Source organism: Peromyscus californicus, unplaced genomic scaffold (assembly GCF_007827085.1).
Source record: "Peromyscus californicus insignis strain IS unplaced genomic scaffold, ASM782708v3 Scaffold_6__1_contigs__length_162567912, whole genome shotgun sequence".
In the NCBI taxonomy this organism is placed as follows: Eukaryota; Metazoa; Chordata; class Mammalia; order Rodentia; family Cricetidae; genus Peromyscus; species Peromyscus californicus.
In genome coordinates, this window is record NW_026294584.1 from 65927262 (window position 1) to 65939977 (window position 12716).

Below are 12716 nucleotides of genomic sequence, written 5' to 3' on the forward strand. Positions count from 1 at the left end.
CTGCTGGAATTTCGAACACGTGCCACCACACCAGGCCGGCATCTTGTTGGTGTTTAAGACTCATCACATATTAATTACATTTTTTTTTTTTTGCAGTGCTGGGAATTAAACCCTGGGCCTTGGGAATATTAGGCAAACACTGTACAATCTGAGGTATATCTCCAGCCCCTCACCATTGTTTCCTTACGTTCTTCACAGTCAGTTTTCTTCTTTAGAAAAACCCCAGGGCAGGCAAGGTGCACATCTCCAGCTGCCCAGAGGAAAAGACTGGAGAAGAAAAGGGGGAGGGGAGCGCGGCGTTTGGGGTAAGCGGGCGTGAGGCCAGCCCCAGGGCAGCAGGCAGTAATCACTCCTGTTGAAAACTGTGTACATACTCCACTTTCACTTCCGCCTCCTGCTCACAGGTACTGAAGCAGTAAACTGCTTTTGCTCCCCATACCTTCTTACCTCCAACTATTCTTTCCTGACACTGTGATCTCCATGTGGCCAAATACTGAGCCTTTTGCAATGTCATAATTTATAGAGATCTCAGCACAGTTCAAGAGTTAGCAAACACTTTCTTCTCCCAACCTTCTCTCTCTCTCTCTCTCTCTCTCTCTCTCTCTCTCTCTCTCATGCGTACACATGCATGTAGATGTAAATGTACATGTGTGCGCAGCTGCCGAAGCCCGAGGTCAATATTGCGTATCTTCCCTCAATTTCTCTCCACTTTTATTATTTAAAGTTTTTTTCTATTATAGCTGCTGTCCTGGCTAGTTTGATGTCAACTTGACACAACCTATAGCCATCTGAGAGGCGGGAAACTCGATTGAGAAAATGCCTTCATAAGACCGGGCTGTAGGCAAGCCTGTATGTAGATGAGTTTCTTAATCAGTGATGGATGGGGGAGGGCCCCGCATGGGAATATTCCTGGTCTGGGGGTCCTGGACTTTGTAATAAAGCAGGCTGAGCAAGCCCTGGAGAGCAAGCCATGGCCTCTGCCTCAGCTCCTGCCTCCAGGTTCTGGCATTGTTTGAGTTCCTGTCCTTCCCGTGATGATGAACAGTGATGTGGGAGAGTAAGCCAAATAAACCTTTTCCTCCCCAAATTGCTTTGGTCATGATGTTTCATCACAGCTATGGTAACTGTAACTAAACAAGACCTAAACAGTGATACCAGTTGACATGCCATGGTGGATGGGGGAACCTCAGGGGCTCCATGCTAGATGAAGAGCTACAGGCAATTCTAACTACTGAGAGAGGGTGAACTAGCCGTCCCCAGTGGTGAGGCCCCTGTTTGGTTACCCAATGTCATGTGGTCAACATTAAAAACATAAACATGTGAATAATACTAAATGGATTCAGCAGGTTATAGTTATACATTTATTCTTATACATACATATATATGCATAATAATAATAAATAATAATAATTAAATAAAAAGACATGAATTTGAGAGGGAGTAGTGTAGCATGAATCTTAAAGAGTCTTATTAATAAAATCAAATCCGAGGCCAGTTATTGGGGTGAACACTGGATGATCAGAGAGACAGAACAAGCCACAGCTATCTCACCTTGCCAATTCCTCACCTGGTCTTGTTTCCTCAGACTGGAAGCTTCTGTGTCCTGCTGCTCGAGAGCCTGAAGCTTAACTAGCCAAATGCTTAACCAGCCAAATGCTTAACCAGCCAAATGCTTAACCAGGCAAATGCTTCTAGCTTCTGGTCCTCACGCCTTATAAACCTTTCTGCTTTCTACCACCACTCCCTGGGATTAAAGGCTGCTTTCTGGGATTAAAGGCGTGAGTCACCATGCCTGGCTGTTTCCAATGCGGCCTTGAACTCACAGAGATCCAGAGGGACTTCTGTCTCTGGAATGCTAGGATTAAAGGCTAACATTTTCTAGCCTAAGCATCTTGTGGCTTTTCTGTTCTCTGACCCCAGATAAGTTTAAGGTACACAATATTTTGGGGAACACAAAACCACCACAGAGTAGGGGTATGTGGAAGGGGTTGGAGGAAAGAGAAAGAGGGAGGAAATGATAGAAATACAGCACATATATATGAAAAAATTAAAAATAAAAATATTAGTGTATATATGTGTGTGTGTTGTGTGTTACACATGTCATGGCACATATGTGGAAATCAGATAACTTTGTGGAGCTAGTTATTCTCTTTTACTGTTGATGGATTCCAGGTACTGAACTCAGATCATCAAGCTTTGCCGCAAGCACCTTTTACCCAATGAGACATCTCACCAGCCCGTCCACCTTTATTTTCTGAGACAGGTCTCTTACTGAGCCTCAAGCTCATGGATTCAGCTGGGCTGGCTGGCCAATGAGCTTCAGGAATCTGCCAGGCTCATGCTTGTCTCCCAAGACTGGGGTTACAGGTACACACCACCACACCCCACCTTTTACACAGGTCCTGAGGGTCTGAACTCAGTCATCTTGCTTAGGTGGCAGGCACTTTACCCCCTGGGACACCCCCTGCCACCAAATATTCTCTGACTTTCATGGCACCACCCCTGTGGGATTTACCTCCTGGCTCAGTGTGTCTTTTCCTGGCTCTTCCTTTTCTAATATCAGATGTCTGCAGGCTTCTATCCCTGACCCTTCTCTTCCCCCTTTAGATTAACTCGTGAATTTCAGTGACTTCAGTGTTTTCTGTTCTTTATACATACTACTTTCACACTTATTAATCTAATTTGACTGTTTTTTTCTTTTTTCAACTCCAAAGCCATACGGCCCACCACACAGGACTCTCCACATATCCAAATGGATCTCCTGGCCCTTTCCCGAAAGCATGATTCTCCTCTGACCTGTCCCACTCACTGAATGGTATTAACGTCTGCCTAACTGTTCAGCCAGAGACCTGCACGTTATTCCTGGATACACCCTCTCACCACCACACCCCTGCAACACCAAGTCTGCCTTTTCCAGCCATTAGCACAGTTCTGAAATCCATCCAACTTCTCTTTTCCTCCATGACCACGCCACATCCACGCCACTGACACACCCTGAGAGCTTCCTCCTCATTCTCCCTGAACCTGTTCCAGACTTCTCTCCTTATAGTAGAGACAATCTTGTGGTAAATAATTACATAATTATTAAATAATTTTAATTAAATAATTTTACATTACAATTCAAATACCTTCAATCGATGGTGATTGTCTGAGTTCTGAAACTACTTCTAAGACCTAGAGGGCCAGTAACGGCCTGACTTCCAAGTGTTTCTCCAGTACAGTGTTGTTCTGTGGCCCCTTTCCCCTACACGTGCATCCCGATCACCCTGCTTCCAGGTGCTCACACACCCTTTCCTCTCCAGGTTCTGCTGTGCACACTACTCCTGCTGACTGAAGGTTCCTGGAGCTCATTGGAGGTGTGTGGGGGGGGGCATCCCAGGTGTCAGCTCAATTGTCATTTCCTCAAGGAGGGCCACCCTGGCCTACCATGCTGTTACCTGGCACATTGTCCTTTTTCTTCAAGGAATTTGTCCCAGTGTCTACTGTATGTATGGGATTGTCTGTCTCCCAACTCCAGGAGAGGAGAAATAACATCCATGCTGCTTTTTAAAGTTTCCTTGCCACGAGCAGTGCTTGGCCTTGAAAACACTAACCGGGTAAAAAGAGGAAAGGGAAAAGAAAAGAAATAAGTTGCTTAACCGCTTATAGGAAAATTAGATTTTATGCTGCTGTGAGCTTGCAATCCTGGAACCACATGCCGTGTTTCCTGTTGAAATAATCACACACCCAACACGGCTGTGTTAACAAGCTCTGTCTTTGTGCTACACGGGCCCCTGGTGTGTCCCTTCTAAGCTCTGAGTCCAACATATTCGCCTTTCCATTCCCCAGAAACTGATATGCAGACAGATTCCAGCTCTCCTTCCATCAGAAACAATAGCCATGGTTTAAAATCCCAGTTAAAAAGTCTCCATGTGTTCTGAGTTAGAGTGAGTCATGCAATGCCCCAGAACCCTGAGGGATACCTTTCCGGTGATTTAGTGCCTAAATTTGGTATTCCCTGCAGTTCTCCAAATAGAATATTTATAGGCTTAAAAAAAATAAACAAGCATGCAAAAGGAATGGTGATCACATTTTGATGGAGATGTAGTAGAGGGAACCTATTAAATACGTACACTGAGTTAGAAACTGGGGCAAGGGTAAACCACCACGGCTCCTCCTCATCGGACAGCCTGCTCGGGGAGAGAGGTAAAGGGCACAGCTACACACTCACTCCCAACATTGCGCACTTGCTGGGGTGAGAAACCTAGGAGTTATCCTTGATTCATACTTGACATCATGGTTTCATTATCTGGGGCAAATCCCTGCCTTGACGTTGTTGCTCTTTTATTCATACAACCTCTGAGCTAGGATGACTGACAGGTTTAAAATGAAAATCGCCATGAAATGATGAGAAAATGATGGCTTTCTGCCAAGTGGATGGCTAGATGGACATTTCACGTGGCTGTTTCTAGATTTCATCCAGTGCTTCCCAAACAGTCTCTAAGGGCCGCCAGGCAGATCATTTTAAATCCTGAACAAGAGCATCTTACACTGTCACTTAAAGTGATTTCCCAGCAAAGTCTGTCACCTGCTCACTTGGAGGGCCCCACCTGCTGCGCCATGGCCTCCTCCCTGCTCCTCTCAATGCTACACTTGAGCCCCGAAAGCTGGACTCACAGTTCCTCAAACGCACCAGGCTCCTTTGAGCCCACGCACAGGCTGCTGGCTGTCTGGAAGAAGCTGTTTCCCTTCCAGACATCTTCATTCCTGGTCTGACCTCAACACAGGCATCAGCTCCTGGGGAGAGGGAGGGCAGGGCACGCTGCTGACTTCCAGTAACTGTCATCATAGACCCTGGTACCTCTCGGTCAGCGCACTCAGACAGTTGGCATCACTGATTTCTGTTAAACCACAGGATTCAAAGTCAGGACTTTGTTGATACTGGTCACGTTTTTGTGTGTAGCCCTCAATAGAAATCAGCCCAGACTCCGTGCCACAAGATTTTTTTCTTTCTTTTTTTGTGTTTTGTTTTTTCTCTGTGTAGCCCTGGCTGTCCTGGAATTCACTCTATAGATCAGGCTGGCCTCGAACTCAGAGATCCACCTGCCTCTGCCACCCAAGTGCTGGGATTAAAGGCATGTGACACAACACTTGGTACCACAAAATGTTTTCAATGAGGAGAGAGAGAGATGAATAGACAATTCTTACTCTAAGTATACAGTTCTGTTTACTGTGCTCGAAACTAAATTCCAGCTGAAAATTCCTGTGAATTATTAGAATTATTGCCGAGGGTTTTGTTTTTTCTGATTGGTTGTTTTTCTATTTTTACTTGCATGCAGATTTGGTTTAGTGGGATTGTGACTTGATATGCTGTGTGCGGAGAAGATGGCGAGGGACTAATGACTCCAGCCATGTAGAAACGTCAACAAGAGACTCTGTAGGTTTAGTGTTGGAAGAGTCAGGGGACCTGGACCGGCCTTTCCTGCTGTGTGCCACTCTGGGGCCGTGAGGAGCAGCAGATGTTAATGGGAAGATGAGGACGGTAGCTGTTCCTGCAGTCCGTTCCAGGGATCTAGTGTAGGATAAGTCGGAGGACTGGGCTGGAGTTCACTGTGATGTGCAGCTCCGGGACAGTCCTGGAGACACAGACTTACAAAAAGCAGTCTCATTTACGTAGCACACCCCTGCATCTTTACGCACACAGGGGATCCAGGGACTTGAAACCCAGAAGACAAAAACAGGCAAGTTAGGAAGCATTGACATTGAGTTCAGCTGGACTCCTGAGCCAGTTCTGTGGATTATTATCTAACTCTCGGTCTGTGAGAGATCTCTGTCAGCCTCTAGTAAGTTCCTCTTCTTTTTTTGTTACCAGTTAGAGGTGGTTTCTGTTTCTAGCAACTCATAAGATTACATGATTACACGATTACAAATACAGAGACATGCCTCTGTGCAGGTGACAGCGGGGACCAGAAAGGTTAGAAGGGGGGTCATTCCACAAATTACAGAGGTGAGAAGGAGCCTGAGAGTCAGAGAACAAGGGTGAAAGAAAGAATCAGGGAGAGTGTCAGAAAGAGAGAGGGGCGGGCTGAAAGTGAAAGAGAGAGAGAGAGAACTAGAGAGAGAGAGAGAGAGAGAGAGACAGAGACAGAGACAGAGACACAGACACAGACAGAGACAGAGAGAACTAGAGGAGGAGGCCTGCAGGAGAGGAGGGCAGACAGAGGGAAGTCTGGAGGACAGGAAAGAGGTCAGGATTCGGGGACACCTAGCCAGGTTGGACACAGAAAGTGAAGTGCCTGGGCTAAAGCCACTTCAAAGCCCAAACTAGGAAATAGAACAGGCTCAGGGAAAACTGTTGACCCAGATCATCAAACATTTAATAGAAAAAGAAGGCAAGGTAAAAAAGGCTCGATTCCTCTGAAGGAGCTGTCAGCCCGCAGGGGCTGTGGATGGAGTGCGTGTCCTGAAGGGCTGGGATTTATTGCTCCCTGACAGGGATTTTAAAAGAGTTTCTTCTCTACTTTGGTTCACCCTAGCTTATGATGAGACTTACTGGGAAGCATGCTAAAGAAAAAGAGAAGAAGGGGTACTCCTGGAGGAACCTTCACCTTGGGGACCACACAGATCTTATTTGAAGACTAAAGTGACAGTGCCTTTGTGAAATCCCAACCCTGTGCAGATAGGAGGGGTGTAAAGACTGCCAGATCAACCACGAGACGTTCAGAAAGCTGTCTTACAAAATGTCAAATGACTCGTCCCCATCGTCAGAATGGGAGAAGTAGAGAGGTCAGCCAGCATGGAGAGAATGCAGGGTAAGAGAGAGGGGAGATGATGGGAAAGAAGAGACTACATGGGTAGATAAACAGAGAAGGCAGGGATGTAGCTCAGGCGGTGCTTGCCTATCATGCTACGTCCTGGTTCAATCCCCAGCACCATACAATTCGGTGTGGTGGCACATGCCTGTAATCCCAGTACTCAGAAGGTAAAAGGCAGGAGGATCAGGAGTTCAAAGGCAGCCTCAACCACATAAGTTCAAGAATAGCTTGGGATACATGAGACCCTGTTTCAAAAACAAATACATACATACATTCATACATGCATATATATATATATATATATATATAGCGAATGTATACATACATTGATGACAATAAAAGACAAAATTCACATAGGAATTGACAATGTGGTTGGCAAACAAGGATTTTTCATCTCAAATAGCTGTGTGTTTGGGGAGCCCCATATCTAGAAGTCCCATTTTACTGACCTAGGGTAGGGTCTTCCTATATTTGGGGGTCCTAGCATTGTAACGGCCAGGGATAAACACTGTGTTCTATAAAGCTCCCAGGAACCCCACATATCCTCAGGTAGAGAGCCGCTTTCTGTTCTAGGACTTTGGGAACAAAACATGTATTTTTGGGAACAAAACATGTATTGGATGATTCTGAGAGTTCTTTTCATTCATAAAGAGAATTGGAGATGTGGTCAGGCACTCAAATATTTATGAAATACCAATATACCTTCTAAAGGAAGTGAATTAAAGACATCTTTCAATTGACCAAAATATAATGAAGAACTAAAGCTTAAAAAGTCACGGAACAACAGGTGTGGTTCTTGTTTAAAATGTTAATATTGTTCTTAAAAAATACATACATATAAAGTATAATTGAATAAAATAATAAATCTCCATACTATGATAGAAATGACTAAAAAGGGTTAGAAGAGTGGAAGTGTTACACACACACATATACATATATATGAAAAAAGACACTGTAAGCAAAATGAAGTTATCTGTATAAAACTCCAGGTTCAAAGTCTCACAGTTCTGAATGGATATTATCCTAGTACTTGGCTATACCACTAGGAGTAACCATGTAATAAATATATTTCCTTCTATGAAACCTGGAGGGCAAATGTATTTAATTTTCTGAATGAAATTTAATTTTGTTTGAAGAGCACCCACAGACTGGGGAGCGTTCCTTTTCCACCTGTGGACCACACGAAAATTCATGTCCAGGAGAATGGAGGGCTCCAGGCACTGCACCGCTCAGACTGTTGCCATGACGACACGCACAGTTTATTCCAAGGTTCCCTTCCTTCCAACAGCCTTGCTCCTTACACGGAAGCAGCGGCTCCCATGGCAGCGCTATTTCAGTTTCCCAGAGCCTCTGCAACTGAAGGCCAAAGTCTGGACCACAGTGTGGATTTACCCCTCCTGGAACCCAAGCACTAGTGGCAGGCCATGGCCCCTCACTCTTTGAAGTTAGAACCATGTTAGTGGCCTTTCTGATTCTGAAAAAAAGTGTAGTAGATGAAGGGAGACTAGACTCCCCGTTGTAAGAATCAGAGCGAGATAAATTACAAATGAGCACGAGAACGATCTCAGAAAATGAGCAGGGATGATGGCTCCGTAAGTGACCAGCTGTCTTTTTCTTTGGGGACATTTTATGAATCTGGGCTTGAACGTCAAAAATACTAGACTTTTCTTTTAAAGAAGGAATCGTTTTGGAGAAAAAGAAACCAGCGAGACTTGGCAGTCATGTGGGCTTGTGTGAGAAATTAGAAACTTGAGTTGTGCTAAATTTAGCTGGTTTTCCCCATGGGACATCTGAGTTCAGGGACTATGCAAAGAAGGCTGGGACATTTGGCTGAAGGATTCTACAAGGCATAACAAAAGTCCTTCTAGTTTCATGATGCTGAAGAGAAAAAATCTAACTAGTTCTAAAAATTCGTACCAAGTCCTGCCATTCAGACAAATAGCCGACCACCCCTTAGGCCAGCGTCTGGATTTTGAAGTTGTGATGAGGCAAAGGATGTGAAGGTAAAGAGCCAAACTCCGAACCTCCAAGTACAGTGCTAAGTTCTTTACAGCCCCTTAGCACCGAGGAGACACAGCTCCCACGGGTCCGAATCCAGAGCCGAGGAGAGCTATGTTTGGAGAACAAGGAAAGGTAAGAAGAGCCAGTATACAGCTTACCAAAGCTAAAGTTCTGGCCACAAGGCCTCTTCTGCTCAGAGACAAACCCTCATCTCTTCTGCTTTTCCAAAGAGGACTGTGGAAACCCTCTCCAGAGCATGCGTCAGGTGGAGCCTCCACGGTGCCCCCACAGAGCATTTCTGGCATACACCAAAAACAGCCATTAGACATGGAGAGAAGCAGGAAGAATGACTGTTCACCGTAATCAAGAGAAAAGATAAACAAGGAAGGAGACCCACGGGTGATCTGGATATTGAAGAGGGCAGACGTTAAGGTAACTAGTTAATGTATTAAATGAACCAGAAGAAGGAGCGACAATGGTCGAAAGGCCAGACTCAGAGCTGACATTTGAGTGTGTGCAAAAGACACATGAGCATTTTCTAAGGGACAAAGATGGTGTCCCAGTTTGTTCTCTGTTGCTGTGAGAGAACGTTGACCAAAAGCAAGGTGTAAGACGGAACAAAGCCCTCACCAACTGTCTTCAGAAGGTAGTTGGACAAGATCAAGGAAACGGCACTGCTCTGTGGTCTCTGCCTCAGTTACTGCTTCTCTCACTAACATACCTGGCAGCACAAGGTGAAATCAACCCTTCTGTGCCCAAGCTGTTTTCCGCCAGTGTGTTACCACAGCAACAGAGAAGCAAATGAACACTCACTGCACCTGAGGTTAAGAACACACTGGCTGCGTTTAACAACAGGCTGGGCAGAGGAGAGGAGATGATGTTTACACTCTAAGACAAGACAACAGAAAACACACGACGATGCACGCACAGTTGGAAAGAAGGTTTGAAACAAAGGGTAAGAGCTCTGTGGAACAAAGAGAGGTCGCCTGTGTTTAACTGGAACCTAAGGAAGAGGGGAAACAGGCAGGAGCAAAAGCAGTTTTTGGAGAAACAATGGATAAGATCTGTCCAAAACTTGAAAAGAAATTGTTCTGCAGATTCAAGAACCTTGGCGCATTCTAGGTGGCATAAACAAACCAAAATAAATAAATAAATAAATATATTTGTGTGAAGCTTCTAGAATTCAAGATTATGAGAAAACTTAGGGAGCTTCTGGGGGAAACACTTATTAACTTCCAAGAAGCAACAGCCATTCCGACAGCTAACTACTCAGATAGCTAGGGAGGTCAAAAGATCATGGTATAACATCTCACAGTGAGGGAAGAAAAACTGTCAACCTACAGTCCTACACTTCCTTACAATGTCATTAGAAGGAAGGCAAAAGGAAGCTTGAGACAACTAGAAAGCAATTCACCAAAGTGTAATACTGGAACAATTAGAGGAAAGTTTACATATGGAGGGAACTGATCACATAAAAGCTGATCATGTGTGTTCACATGTGCTGCATGTTCAGTGACCTGCGAAGGTCAAATGTGTTAAGGACTGGTCTACAGGGTCTTGCTGGTAGGAAGCGCTGGGACCCCTTGGGAGGCAGTGTATCCTGCGGTCTTTAGGTCACTGGGGGCACGCTCTCAAAAGGGCTGGGAAAGCTACCGGCTCTCGCTCGCTTTGCTTCCTGGCCTGTGATAGAAGTGGATTGCGGACGCGCGGTTTGGCGCTCGCGGGAAAACTCGTCTTCTGTCTAGGTGGCAGGCGCGTGGGTGGAACTCTAGCTGCCATGAGCCTCTGGGTGGACAAGTATGGGCCGTGCTCCCTTGCCCGGCTGGATGATCACGAGGAACCAGTGGCGCAGCTGCACAACCTAGTGCAGTGTGGTGACTTCCCTCACCTTCTAGTATATGGTCCATCAGGTGCTGGAAAAAGACAAGAATTACGTGTATCCTATGAGAATTTCATGGTGCCAGGGTGGAAAAATTGAGAATTGAGCATCAAACTATCACAACTCCATCTGAAAAAACAAAAACAAAAACACTGAAATCAGCCCCATTGCCAGTAACTACCACCTTGAAGTTAATCCCAGTGATGTGGGAAACAGCCACTGGGTCGTAACTCAGGAGATGCTGCAGACAGTGGCACAGTCACAGCAGCCTGAAGCAGCTCACACAGAGCCGCAAAGTGGTATTATTGACAGAGGTGGGCAAACTCACAAAGGATGCTCAGCATGCCTTGTGCAGAACCATGGAGAGTGCATGTCCACCTGCAGGCTGATCGTGTGCTGTAATTCCACATCTATGCAGTAGGTGCCTGGCAGTTCGTGTGCCTGCTCCCAGCATTGAAGATATTTGCAGTGTATTATCCACTGTCTGCAAGGAGGGTCTGGCTCTTCCTTCGAAACTGGCTCACAGGCTGGCAGAAGTCCTGCAGAAACCCCAGGAAAGCCTTACTTATGTGTGAAGCTTGCAGAGTACAGCAATGACCTTTTACAGAAGACCAAGAACCCCCTGAGACAAATGCTATTGTCAGTCAGCAGACTCCACAAAGGCTCCTTGAAGTCCGAGGCGGGCGCTACAAGCTTCGACCTCCCTGTACTCCTCCTGAGATAATAACAAAGGGCCTACTCTCAGAGCTCTTACAGAACTGTGACGGGCAGCTGAAGGGAAGTGTCGCAGATGGCAGCCTGCTATGAACATCGACACAGCAAAGCCGTGTATCACTTGGAGGCATTTGTGGCCAAGTTGTGGCACTTTATAAGAAGTTCATGGAGGACAGACTGGAAGGCATGATGTTCTGATGCAGCTAGCAGCTCCTCCAAGTACCTCAGAAGTCGAGTTTATACAGACTGATGCTGGGCTGTGGGTGTAATAAATCAGCTTTATTTACCTAAAAAAAAAAAAAAAAAAAAAAGAAGTGGATTGCTCTGGGTACACTGTCCCACCATGATTCACTAGATACCCAAAGCTGTAAGCTTGCTCAGTCTTAAACCAAAACACCCAGAATCCTAAGCCCCAAACAAAGTTTTTAAATAAGCTAGTTAACTTAGGAGTTTAACATGTAACTAAAAGAAAGAAAGAACACTGAAAAAAATACGAATATGTAACTTGGTTGCTTCATGTTCCAACAGCCACAACAATGTCTTATGAGAATTATAATATGTTTAAATAAAATACATGACAACAACATGAGGTGGATGTGCTGTACTAAGTGAATCACATGCTCTCCAGAGAAATGCTAAGAGAATATAGTACAAACATTTATAACCAAACACCTAATAACTACATAAAGCAATAAAACCATAAAAATATGTGATTAAAAGGGAAAAAAGACTAGGAAGAGTGAATGCAAGGACAAAGAATAAATGAACAAGTTACGAAGCAAACAGCAGGGAGCAAAAGATGGTGGTTTAAAGGCCAACTCCATCAGTAATCCTGTACAATCAACATGAGCCAGACAATCGAATCCCTAGAAGACCGTTAAACTGAACAAATACTAAAAATCCAACAGCTATATGATGCTAATAATATTGACTACATGTAAGAACCACAGAAAGGGGGACAATTCAAAGATCATAAAGGGTGTAGTTAGATACTAACCCGAGAGAGCCAATGCATTATGTTAACAGTGGACATTACCAAATACATTCTATGTTAGTCTTATAGGAAGATTTCAAAAATTTTCAGAGGCTTTAAATTATGTTGACAACATTCAATAACTACAGTGGAGTTAAACTGTAAGGCAATGAAAAAACATAATTAGAAAATGTCCCAAAGTTTTGAAATTGTACTCCTAAACTGTTCCACAATCAAACCACCATGGAGAGCTATGGTTTGCATTAAATGCCAGTTGAATCTTCGGAAGCATTTTTGTGGATTCATTAAAGACCTCGAATGGATGAGAAGCTCTCAAGGGAGCAATCAGGCACCA

General features: G+C 44.8%; 1 pseudogene; it reads left to right on the plus strand.

Moving 5' to 3' along the window:
- Positions 1-1409: 1409 nt before the first annotated feature.
- LOC128098878 (replication factor C subunit 3-like) lies at positions 1410-11674 on the plus strand (annotated as a pseudogene).
- The last annotated feature ends 1042 nt before the right edge of the window (positions 11675-12716 follow it).